We start from the raw sequence: 12,987 nt of genomic DNA on the forward strand, positions 1-12,987 counted from the left end.
GATCCCAAGATCGACTCCCTCTCTGAAGGTGGATTAACAAGGTTCTGTACATCTGCATCTCAGTTGACAACTATGGCTGGCTGTCTGGCTTTCCGTCCATCTGCAACTGTATTAGGCTGACTGTTCGTATGCAGCTGTGTAACAGGTAAGTGATCATTCAGCTTCTATACATGTATTGACTCTCTTTCTTGTAATACAGGTTCAAAGGACGCCAAGATCGACTCCCTCTCTGAAGGTGTATTAACAAGGTTCTGTACATCTGCATCTCAGTTGACAACTGTGGCTGGTTGGCTGACTTTCTGTCAATCTGTAACTGTATGAGGGTGACTGTTCGTATGCAGCTGTGTAACAGGTAAGTGATCATTCTGTTTTTATACATGTATTGACTCTCTTTCTTGTCATACAGGTTCGCAGGACCCCAAGATCGACTCCTTCTCTGAAGGAGTGTACAGAACCTGTGTAACAGGTACGTGATCATTCAGTTTCTATACATGTATTTACTCTCTTTCTTGTCATACAGGTTAACAGCACCTCACGACTGGCTCACTTTAAAGCTGGATGCACACAACAAGAGACTTGCCTTCTGCAAATGTATGTGGTTGTCTGCATCTCCATCTGGAACATTGGCTGGCAGATGTTCTGATGATCTGCAACAGTAGGAGGCTGACTGTTTGTATGCAGCTGTGTAACAGGTAAGTGATCATTCAGTTTCTATACATGTATTGACTCTCTTTCTTCTCATACAGGTTCAAAGTACGCCAAGATCGACTCCCTCTCTGAAGGTGTGTACAGAACCTGTGTAACAGGTAAGTGATCATTCAGTTTCTATACATGTATTGACTCTCTTTCTTGTCATACAGGTTCAAAGTACACCAAGATCGACTCCCTCTCTGAAGGTGTGTACAGAACCTGTGTAACAGGTAAGTGATCATTCAGTTTCTATACATGTATTGACTCTCTTTCTTGTCATACAGGTTCGCAGGATGCCAAGATCGACTCCCTCTCTGAAGGTGGATTAACAAGGTTCTGTACATCTGCATCTCATTTTACAACTATGGCTGGCTGGCTGGCTTTCCATTCATCTGCAACTGTATTAGGCTGACTGTTCGTGTGCAGCTGTGTAACAGGTAAGTGATCATTCAGTTTCTATACATGTATTGACTCTCTTGTCATACAGGTGCGCAGGACCCCAATATCGACTCCCTCTCTGAAGGTGGATTAACAAGGTTCTGTACATCCGCATCTCAGTTGACAAATATGGCTGGCTGGCTGACTTTCTGTTGACCTGCAACTGTATGAGGGTGACTGTTCACATGCAGCTGTGTAACAGGTAAGTGATCATTCAGTTTCTATGTTTTGAATCTCTTTCTTGTCATACAAGTTCGCAGGACCCCAAGATCGACTGCCTCTCTGAAGGTGGATTAATAAGTTTCTGTACATCTGCATCTTCATTTACAACTATGGCTGGCTGGCTGACTTTCTGTTGATCTGCAACTGTATGAGGGTGACTGTATGCAACTGTGTAACAGGTAAGTGATCATTGAGTTTCTATACATGTATTGACACTCTTTCTTGTCATACAGGTTCGCAGGACCCCAAGATCGACTCCCTCTCTGAAGGTGGATTAACAAGGTTCTGTACATCTGCATCTTCATTTACAACTACGGCTGGCTGGCTGACTTTCTGTCAATCTGCAACTGTATGAGGGTGACTGTTCGTATGCAGCTGTGTAACAGGTAAGTGATCATTCTGTTTTTATGCATGTATTGACTCTCTTTCTTGTCATACAGGTTCACAGGACCTCACGATTGGCTCACTTTGAAGCTGGATGCACACAACAAGGGACTTGCCTTCTGCAAATGTATGTGGTTGTCTGCTTCTCCATTTGGAACATTGGCTGGCTGATGTTCTGATGATCTGCAACAGTAGGAGGCTGACTGTTCGTATGCAGCTGTGTAATAGGTAAGTGATCATTCAGTTTCTATACATGTATTGACACTCTTTCTTGTCATACAGGTTCGCAGGACCCCAAGATCGACTCCCTCTCTGAAGGTGGATTAACAAGGTTCTGTACATCTGCATCTCAGTTGACAACTATGGCTGGTTGGCTGACTTTCTGTCGATCTGCAACTGCATGAGGGTGACTTTTCGAATGCAGCTGTGTAACAGGTAAGTGATCATTCTGTTTTTATACATGTATTGACTCTCTTTCTTGTCATACAGGTTCGCAGGACCCCAAGATCGAATCCCTTTCTGAAGGTGGATTAACAAGGTTCTGTACATCTGCATCTCAGTTGACAACTATGGCTGGTTGGCTGACTTTCTGTCGATCTGCAACTGCATGAGGGTGACTTTTCGTATGCAGCTGTGTAACAGGTAAGTGATCATTCTGTTTTTATACATGTATTGACTCTCTTTCTTGTCATACAGGTTCGCAGGACCCCAAGATCGACTCCCTCTCTGAAAGTGGATTAACAAGGTTCTGTACATCTGCATATCAGTTTACAACTATGGCTGACTGGCTGGCTTTCCGTCCATTTGCAACTGTATTAGACTGACTGATCGCATACAGCTGTGTAACAGGTAAGTGATCTTTCAGTTTCTATACATGAATTGACTCTCTTTCCTGTCATACAGGTTTGCCGGACCCCAAGATCGACTCCCTCTCTGAAGGTGGATTAACAAGTTTCTTTACATCTGCATCTCAGTTGACAACTATGGATGGCTGATTGACTTTCTGTCGATCTGCAACTGTACGAGGGTGACTGTTCGCACACAGTTGTGTAACAGGTAAATGATCTTTCAGTTTCTATACATGTATTGATTCTCTTTCTTGTCATCCAGGTTCACAGGACCTCACGACTGGCTCACTTTGAAGCTGGATGCACACAACAAGGGACTTGCCTTCTGCAAATGTATGTGGTTGTCTGCATCTCCATCTGGAACATTGGCTGGCTGATGTTCTGATGATCTGCTACACTAGGAGGCTGACTGTTCGTATGCATCTGTGTAATAGGTAAGTGATCATTCAGTTTCTATACATGTATTGACACTCTTTCTTGTCATACAGGTTCGCAGGACCCCAAGATCGACTTCTTCTCTGAAGGAGTGTACAGAACCTGTGTAACAGCTAAGTGATCATTCAGTTTCTATACATGTATTGACTCTCTTTCTTGTCATACAGGTTCGCAGGACCCCAAGATCAACTCCCTCTCTGAAGGTGGATTAACAAGGTTCTTTACATCTTAATCTTCATTTACATCTATGGCTGGCTGGATGACTTTCTGTCGATCTGTAACTGTATGAGGGTGACTGTTCGTATGCAGCTGTGTAAAAGGTAAGTGGTCATTTAGTTTCTATACATGTATTGATACTCTTTCTTGTCATACAGGTTCGCAGGACCCCAAGATCGACTCCCTCTCTGAAGGTGGACTAACAAGGTTCTGTTCATCTGCATCTCAGTTGACAACTATGGCTGGTTGGCTGACTTTCTGTCGATCTGCAACTGTATGAGGGTGACTGTTCGAATGCAGCTTTGTAACAGGTAAGTGATCATTTAGTTTCTATAAATGTATGGACTCACTTTCTTGTCATACAGGTTAACAGCACCTCACGACTGGCTCACTTTAAAGCTGGATGCACACAACAAGAGACTTGCCTTCTGCAAATGTATGTGGTTGTCTGCATCTCCATCTGGAACATTGGCTGGCTGATGTTCTAAAGATCTGCAACAGTAGGAGGCTGACTGTTCGTATGCATCTGTGTAACAGCTAAGTGATCATTCAGTTTCTATACATGTATTGACTCTCTTTCTTGTCATACAGGTTCGCCGGACTCCAAGATCGAATCCCTTTCTGAAGGTGGACTAACAAGGTTCTTTACATCTGCATCTTCGTTTCCAACTATGGCTGGCAGGCTGACTTTCAGTCGATCTGTAACTGTATGAGGCTGAATGTTCGCATACAGTTGTGTAACAGGTAAGTGATCATTCAGTTTCTATACATGTATTGACTCTCTTTCTTGTTATACAGTTTCACAGGACCCCAAGATCGACTTCCTCTCTGAAGGTGGATTACCAAGGTTCTGTACATCTGCATCTCAGTTTACAACTATGGCTGGCTGGCTGACTTTCTGTCGATCTGCAACTGTATTAGTTTGACTGATCGCATACAGCTGTGTAACAGGTAAGTGATCGTTCAGATTCTATACATGAATTGACTCTCTTTCCTGTCATACAGGTTTGCCGGACCCCAATATCGACTCCCTCTCTGAAGGTGGATTAACAAGTTTCGTTACATCTGCATCTCAGTTGACAACTATGGCTGGCTGGCTGACTTTCTGTCGATCTGCAACTGTATGAGGGTGACTGTTCGTATGCAGCTGTGTAACAGTTAAGTGATTATTCTGTTTTTATACATGTATTGACTCTCTTTCTTGTCATCCAGGTTCACAGGACCTCACGACTGGCTCACTTTGAAGCTGGATGCACACAACAAGGGACTTGCCTTCTGCAAATGTATGTGGTTGTCTGCATCTCCATCTGGAACATTGGCTGGCTGATGTTCTGATGATCTGCAACAGTAGGAGGCTGACTGTTCGTATGCAGATGTGTAATAGGTAAGTGATCATTCTGTTTCTATACATGTATTGACTCTCTTTCTTGTCATACAGGTTCACAGGACCTCATGACTGGCTCACTTTGAAGATGGATGCACACAACAAGGGATTTTCCTTCTGCAAATGTATGTGATTGTCGGCATCTCCATCTGGAACATTGGCTGGCTGATGTTCTGATGATCTGCAACAGTAGGAGGCTGACTGTTCGTATGCAGCTGTGTAACAGGTAAGTGATCATTCAGTTTCTATACATGTATTGACTCTCTTTCTTGTTATACAGGTTCGCAGGACCCCAAGATCGACTCCCTCTCTGAAGGTGGATTAAGAAGGTTCTGCACATCTGCATCTCATTTTACAACTATGGCTGGCTAGCTGACTTTCAGTCGATCTGTAACTGTATGAGGCTGACTCTTCGCATACAGTTGTGTAACAGGTAAGTGATCACTCAGTTTCTATACATGTATTGACTCTCTTTCTTGTCATACAGGTTTGCAGGACCCCAAAATCAACTCCCTCTCTGAAGATGGATTAACAAGGTTTTTTACATCTTCATCTTCATTTACAACTATGGCTGGCTGGATGACTTTCTGTCGATCTGTAACTGTATGAGGGTGACTGTTCGTATGCAGCTGTGTAATAGGTAAGTGATCATTTAGTTTCTATACATGTATTGACACTCTTTCTTGTCATACAGGTTCACAGGACCTCATGACTGGCTCACTTTGAAGATGGGTGCACACAACAAGGGATTTTCCTTCTGCAAATGTATGTGATTGTCTGCATCTCCATCTGGAACATTGGCTGGCTGATGTTCTGATGATCTGCAACAGTAGGAGACTGACTGTTCGTATGCAGCTGTGTAACAGGTAAGTGATCATTCAGTTTCTATACATGTATTGACTCTCTTTCTTGTTATACAGGTTCGCAGGACCCCAAGACCGACTCCCTCTCTGAAGGTGGATTAAGAAGGTTCTGCACATCTGCATCTCATTTTACAACTATGGCTGGCTAGCTGACTTTCAGTCGATCTGTAACTGTATGAGGCTGACTCTTCGCATACAGTTGTGTAACAGGTAAGTGATCACTCAGTTTCTATACATGTATTGACACTCTTTCTTGTCATACAGGTTCACAGGACCCCATGATCGACTCCCTCTCTGAAGGTGGATTAACAAGGTTCTGTACATCTACATCTCAGTTGACAACTATGGCTGGTTGGCTGACTTTCTGTCGATCTGCAACTGTATGAGGGTGACTGTTCGAATGCAGCTGTGTAACAGGTAAGTGATCATTCAGTTTCTATAAATGTATGGACTCTCTTTCTTGTTATACAGGTTCACAGGACATCACGACTGGCTCACTATGAAGCTGGATGCACACAACAAAAGACTTCCCTTCTGCAAATGTATGTGGTTGTCTGCATCTCCATCTGGAACATTGGCTGGCTGATGTTCTGATGATCTGCAACAGTAGGAGGCTGACTTTTCGTATGCATCTGTGTAACAGGTAAGTGATCATTCAGTTTCTATACATGTATTGACTCTCTTTCTTGTCATACAGGTTCGCCTGACCCCAAGATCGAATCCCTTTCTGAAGGTGGACTAACAAGGTTCTTTAAATCTGCATCTTCGTTTCCAACTATGGCTGGCAGGCTGACTTTCAGTCGATCTGTAACTGTATGAGGCTGACTGTTCGCATACAGTTGTGTAACAGGTAAGTGATCATTCAGTTTCTATACATGTATTGACTCTCTTTCTTGTCATACAGGTTCGCAGGACCCCAAGATCGACTCCCTCTCTGAAGGTGGATTAACAAGGTTCTGTACATCTGCATCTCATTTGACTACTATGGCTGGTTGGCTGACTTTCTTTCGATCTGCAACTGTATGAGGCTGACTGTTCGCATACAGTTGTGTAAGAGGTAAGTGATCATTCAGTTTCTATACATGTATTGACTCTCTTTCATGTCATACAGGTTCACAGGACCTCACGACTGGCTCACTTTGAAGCTGGATGCACACAACAAGGGACTTGCCTTCTGCAAATGTATGTGGTTGTCTGCATCTCCATCTGGAACATTGGCTGGCTGATGTTCTGATGATCTGCAACAGTAGGAGGCTGACTGTTCGTATGCATCTGTGTAACAGGTAAGTGATCATTCAGTTTCTATACATGTATTGACGCTCTTTCTTGTCATACAGGTTCACAGGACCTCATGACTGGCTCACTTTGAAGATGGATGCACACAACAAGGGATTTTCCTTCTGCAAATGTATGTGATTGTCTCCATCTCCATCTGGAACATTGGATGGCTGATGTTCTGATGATCTGCAACAGTAGGAGGCTGACTGTTCGTATGCAGCTGTGTAACAGGTAAGTGATCATTCAGTTTCTATACATGTATTGACTCTCTTTCTTGTTATACAGGTTCGCAGGACCCCAACATCGACTCCCTCTCTGAAGGTGGATTAAGAAGGTTCTGCACATCTGCATCTCATTTTACAACTATGGCTGGCTAGCTGACTTTCAGTCGATCTGTAACTGTATGAGGCTGACTCTTCGCATACAGTTGTGTAACAGGTAAGTGATCACTCAGTTTCTATACATGTATTGACTCTCTTTCTTGTCATACAGGTTTGCAGGACCCAAAAATCGACTCCCTCTCTGAAGGTGGATTAACAAGGTTCTGTACATCTACATCTCAGTTGACAACTATGGCTGGTTGGCTGACTTTCTGTCGATCTGCAACTGTATGAGGGTGACTGTTCGAATGCAGCTGTGTAACAGGTAAGTGATCATTCAGTTTCTATAAATGTATGGACTCTATTTCTTGTTATACAGGTTCACAGGACATCACGACTGGCTCACTATGAAGCTGGATGCACACAACAAGGGACTTCCCTTCTGCAAATGTATGTGGTTGTCTGCATCTCCATCTGGAACATTGGCTGGCTGATGTTCTGATGATCTGCAACAGTAGGAGGCTGACTTTTCGTATGCATCTGTGTAACAGGTAAGTGATCATTCAGTTTCTATACATGTATTGACTCTCTTTCTTGTCATACAGGTTCGCCTGACCCCAAGATCGAATCCCTTTCTGAAGGTGGACTAACAAGGTTCTTTAAATCTGCATCTTCGTTTCCAACTATGGCTGGCAGGCTGACTTTCAGTCGATCTGTAACTGTATGAGGCTGACTGTTCGCACACAGTTGTGTAACAGGTAAGTGATCATTCAGTTTCTATACATGTATTGACTCTCTTTCTTGTCATACAGGTTCGCAGGACCCCAAGATCGACTCCCTCTCTGAAGGTGGATTAACAAGGTTCTGTACATCTGCATCTCAGTTCACAACTATGGGTGGTTGGCTGACTTTCTGTCGATCTGCAACTGCATGAGGGTGACTGTTCGTATGCAGCTGTGTAACAGGTAAGTGATCATTCAGTTTCTATACATGTATTGACTCTCTTTCTTGTCATACAGGTTCGCAGGACCTCACGACTGGCTCACTTTGAAGCTGGATGCACACAACCAGGGACTTGCCTTCTGCAGATGTATGTGGTTGTCTGCATCTCCATCTGGAACATTGGCTGGCTGATGTTCTGATGATCTGCAACAGTAGGAGGCTATCTGATGGTATGCAGCTTTTTAACAGGTAAGTGATCATTCAGTTTCTATACATGTATTGACTCTCTTTCTTGTCATACAGTTTGACAGGACCCCAAGATCGACTCCGTCTCTGAAGGTGGATTATCAAGGTTCTGTACATCTGCATCTCAGTTTACAACTATGGCTGGCTGGCTGACTTTCTGTCGATCTTCAACTGTATGAGGGTGACTGTTCGTATGCATCTGTGTAACAGGTAAGTGATCATTCAGTTTCTGTACATGTATTGACACTCTTTCTTGTTATACAGGTTCGCAGGTCCCCAAGATCGACTCCCTCTCTGAAGGTGGATTAACAAGGTTCTGTACATCTGTATCTCATTTTACAACTATGGCTGACTGGCTGGCTTTCCGTCTATCTGCAACTGTATTAGGCTGACTGATCGCATACAGCTGTGTAACAGGTAAGTGATCGTTCAGATTCTATACATGAATTGACTCTCTTTCCTGTCATACAGGTTTGCCGGACCCCAATATCGACTCCCTCTCTGAAGGTGGATTAACAAGTTTCGTTACATCTACATCTCAGTTGACAACTATGGCTGGCTGGCTGACTTTCTGTCGATCTGCAACTGTATGAGGGTGACTGTTCGTATGCAGCTGTGTAACAGTCAAGTGATCATTCTGTTTTTAAACATGTATTGACTCTCTTGTCATACAGGTTCACAGGACCTCACGACTGGCTCACTTTGAAGCTGGATGCACACAACAAGGGACTTGCCTTCTGCAAATGTATGTGGTTGTCTGCATCTCCATCTGGAACATTGGCTGGCTGATGTTCTGATGATCTGCAACAGTAGGAGGCTGACTGTTCGTATGCAGCTGTGTAACAGGTAAGTGATCATTCAGTTTCTATACATGTATTGACTCTCTTTCTTCTCATACAGGTTCACAGGACGCCAAGATCGACTCCCTCTCTGAAGGTGGATTAACAAGGTTCTGTACATCTGCATCTCAGTTGACAACTATCGCTGGCTGGCAGACTTTCTGTTGATCTTCAACTGTATGAGGGTGACTGTTTGTATGCAGCTGTGTAACAGGTAAGTGATCATTCAGTTTCTGTACATGTATTGACTCTCTTTCTTGTCATACAGGTTCACAGGACCTCATGACTGGCTCACTTTGAAGCTGGATGCACACAACAAGGGACTTGCCTTCTGCAAATGTATGTGGTTGTCTGCCTCTCCATCTGGAACATTGGCTGGCTGATGTTCTGATGATCTGCAACAGTAGGAGGCTGACTGTTCGTATGCAGCTGTGTAACAGGTAAGTGATCATTCAGTTTCTATACATGTATTGACTCTCTTTCTTGTCATACAGGTTCGCCGGACCCCAAGATCGAATCCCTTTCTGAAGGTGTACTAACAAGGTTCTTTAAATCTGCATCTTCGCTTCCAACTATGGCTGGCAGGCTGACTTTCCGTCCATCTGCAACTGTATTAGGCTGACTGATCGCATACAGCTGTGTAACAGGTAAGTGATCTTTCAGATTCTATACATGAATTGACTCTCTTTCCTGTCATACAGGTTTGCCGGACCCCAATATCGACTCCCTCTCTGAAGGTGGATTAACAAGGTTCTGTACATCTGCATCTCAGTTGACAACTATGGCTGGCTGTCTGGCTTTCCGTCCATCTGCAACTGTATTAGGCTGACTGTTCGTATGCAGCTGTGTAACAGGTAAGTGATCATTCAGCTTCTATACATGTATTGACTCTCTTTCTTGTAATACAGGTTCACAGGACGCCAAGATCGACTCCCTCTCTGAAGGTGTATTAACAAGGTTCTGTACATCTGCATCTCAGTTGACAACTGTGGCTGGTTGGCTGACTTTCTGTCAATCTGTAACTGTATGAGGGTGACTGTTCGTATGCAGCTGTGTAACAGGTAAGTGATCATTCAATTTCTATAGATGTATTGACTCTCTTTCTTGTCATACAGGTTCGCAGGACCCCAAGATCGACTCCTTCTCTGAAGGAGTTTACAGAACCTGTGTAACAGTTACGTGATCATTCAGTTTCTATACATGTATTGACTCTCTTTCTTGTCATACAGGTTCGCAGGACCCCAAGATCGACTCCCTCTCTGAAGGTGGATTAACAAGGTTCTGTACATCTGCATCTCAGTTGACAACTATGGCTGGCTGTCTGGCTTTCCGTCCATCTGCAACTGTATTAGGCTGACTGTTCGTATGCAGCTGTGTAACAGGTAAGTGATCATTCAGTTTCTATACATGTATTGACTCTCTTTCTTGTCATACAGGTTCACAGTACGCCAAGATCGACTCCCTCTCTGAAGGTGTATTAACAAGGTTCTGTACATCTGCATCTCAGTTGACAACTATGGCTGGTTGGCTGACTTTCTGTCGATCTGCAACTGCATGAGGGTGACTTTTCGTATGCAGCCGTGTAACAGGTAAGTGATCATTCAATTTCTATAGATGTATTGACTCTCTTTCTTGTCATACAGGTTCGCAGGACCCCACGATCGACTCCTTCTCTGAAGGAGTGTACAGAACCTGTGTAACAGGTAAGTGATCATTCAGTTTCTATACATGTATTGACTCTCTTTCTTGTCATACAGGTTCGCAGGATGCCAAGATCGACTCCCTCTCTGAAGGTGGATTAACAAGGTTCTGTACATCTGCATCTCATTTTACAACTATGGCTGGCTGGCTGGCTTTCCATTCATCTGCAACTGTATTAGGCTGACTGTTCGTGTGCAGCTGTGTAACAGGTAAGTGATCATTCAGTTTCTATACATGTATTGACTCTCTTGTCATACAGGTGCGCAGGACCCCAATATCGACTCCCTCCCTGAAGGTGGATTAACAAGGTTCTGTACATCCGCATCTCAGTTGACAAATATGGCTGGCTGGCTGACTTTCTGTCGACCTGCAACTGTATGAGGGTGACTGTTCACATGCAGCTGTGTAACAGGTAAGTGATCATTCAGTTTCTATATATGTTTTGACTCTCTTTCTTGTCATACAAGTTCGCAGGACCCCAAGATCGACTCCCTCTCTGAAGGTGGATTAATAAGGTTCTGTACATCTGCATCTTCATTTACAACTATGGCTGGCTGGCTGACTTTCTGTCGATCTGCAACTGTATGAGGGTGACTGTTTGTATGCAACTGTGTAACAGGTAAGTGATCATTGAGTTTCTATACATGTATTGACACTCTTTCTTGTCATACAGGTTCGCAGGACCCCAAGATCGACTCCCTCTCTGAAGGTGGATTAACAAGGTTCTGTACATCTGCATCTTCATTTACAACTACGGCTGGCTGGCTGACTTTCTGTCAATCTGCAACTGTATGAGGGTGACTGTTCGTATGCAGCTGTGTAACAGGTAAGTGATCATTCTGTTTTTATGCATGTATTGACTCTCTTTCTTGTCATACAGGTTCACAGGACCTCACGATTGGCTCACTTTGAAGCTGGATGCACACAACAAGGGACTTGCCTTCTGCAAATGTATGTGGTTATCTACATCTCCATCTGGAACATTGGCTGGCTGATGTTCTGATGATCTGCAACAGTAGGAGGCTGACTGTTCGTATGCAGCTGTGTAATAGGTAAGTGATCATTCAGTTTCTATACATGTATTGACACTCTTTCTTGTCATACAGGTTCGCAGGACCCCAAGATCGACTCCTTCTCTGATGGAGTGTACAGAACCTGTGTAACAGCTAAGTGATCATTCAGTTTCTATACATGTATTGACTCTCTTTCTTGTCATACAGGTTCGCAGGACCCCAAGATCAACTCGCTCTCTGAAGGTGGATTAACAAGGTTCTTTACATCTTAATCTTCATTTACATCTATGGCTGGCTGGATGACTTTCTGTCGATCTGTAACTGTATGAGGGTGACTGTTCGTATGCAGCTGTGTAAAAGGTAAGTGGTCATTTAGTTTCTATACATGTATTGATACTCTTTCTTGACATACAGGTTCGCAGGACCCCAAGATCGACTCCCTCTCTGAAGGTGGACTAACAAGGTTCTGTACATCTGCATCTCAGTTGACAACTATGGCTGGTTGGCTGACTTTCTGTTGATCTGCAACTGTATGAGGGTGACTGTTCGAATGCAGCTTTGTAACAGGTAAGTGATCATTTAGTTTCTATAAATGTATGGACTCACTTTCTTCTTATACAGGTTCACAGGACATCACGACTGGCTCACTTTGAAGCTGGATGCACACAATAAGGGACTTGCCTACTGCAAATGTATGTAGTTGTCTGCATCTCCATCTGGAACATTTGGCTGGCTGATGTTCTGATGATCTGCAACAGTAGGAGGCTGACTTTTCGTATGCATCTGTGTAACTGGTAAGTGATCATTCAGTTTCTATACATGTATTGACTCTCTGTCTTGTCATACAGGTTCGCTGGACCCCAAGATCGAATCCCTTTCTGAAGGTGGACTAACAAGGTTCTTTACATCTGCATCTTCGTTTCCAACTATGGCTGGCTGGCTGACTTTCAGTCAATCTGTAACTGTATGAGGCTGACTGTTCGCATACATTTGTGTAACAAGTAAGTGATCATTCAGTTTCTATACATTTATTGACTCTCTTTCTTGTCATACAGGTTCACAGGACCCCAAGATCGACTCCCTTTCTGAAGGTGGATTAACAAGGTTCTGTACATCTGCATCTCTGTTGACAACTATGGCTGGCTGGCTGACTTTCTGTCGATGTGCA

This window comes from Salminus brasiliensis, chromosome 17 (assembly GCF_030463535.1).
Source record: "Salminus brasiliensis chromosome 17, fSalBra1.hap2, whole genome shotgun sequence".
Classification (NCBI taxonomy): domain Eukaryota; kingdom Metazoa; phylum Chordata; class Actinopteri; order Characiformes; family Bryconidae; genus Salminus; species Salminus brasiliensis.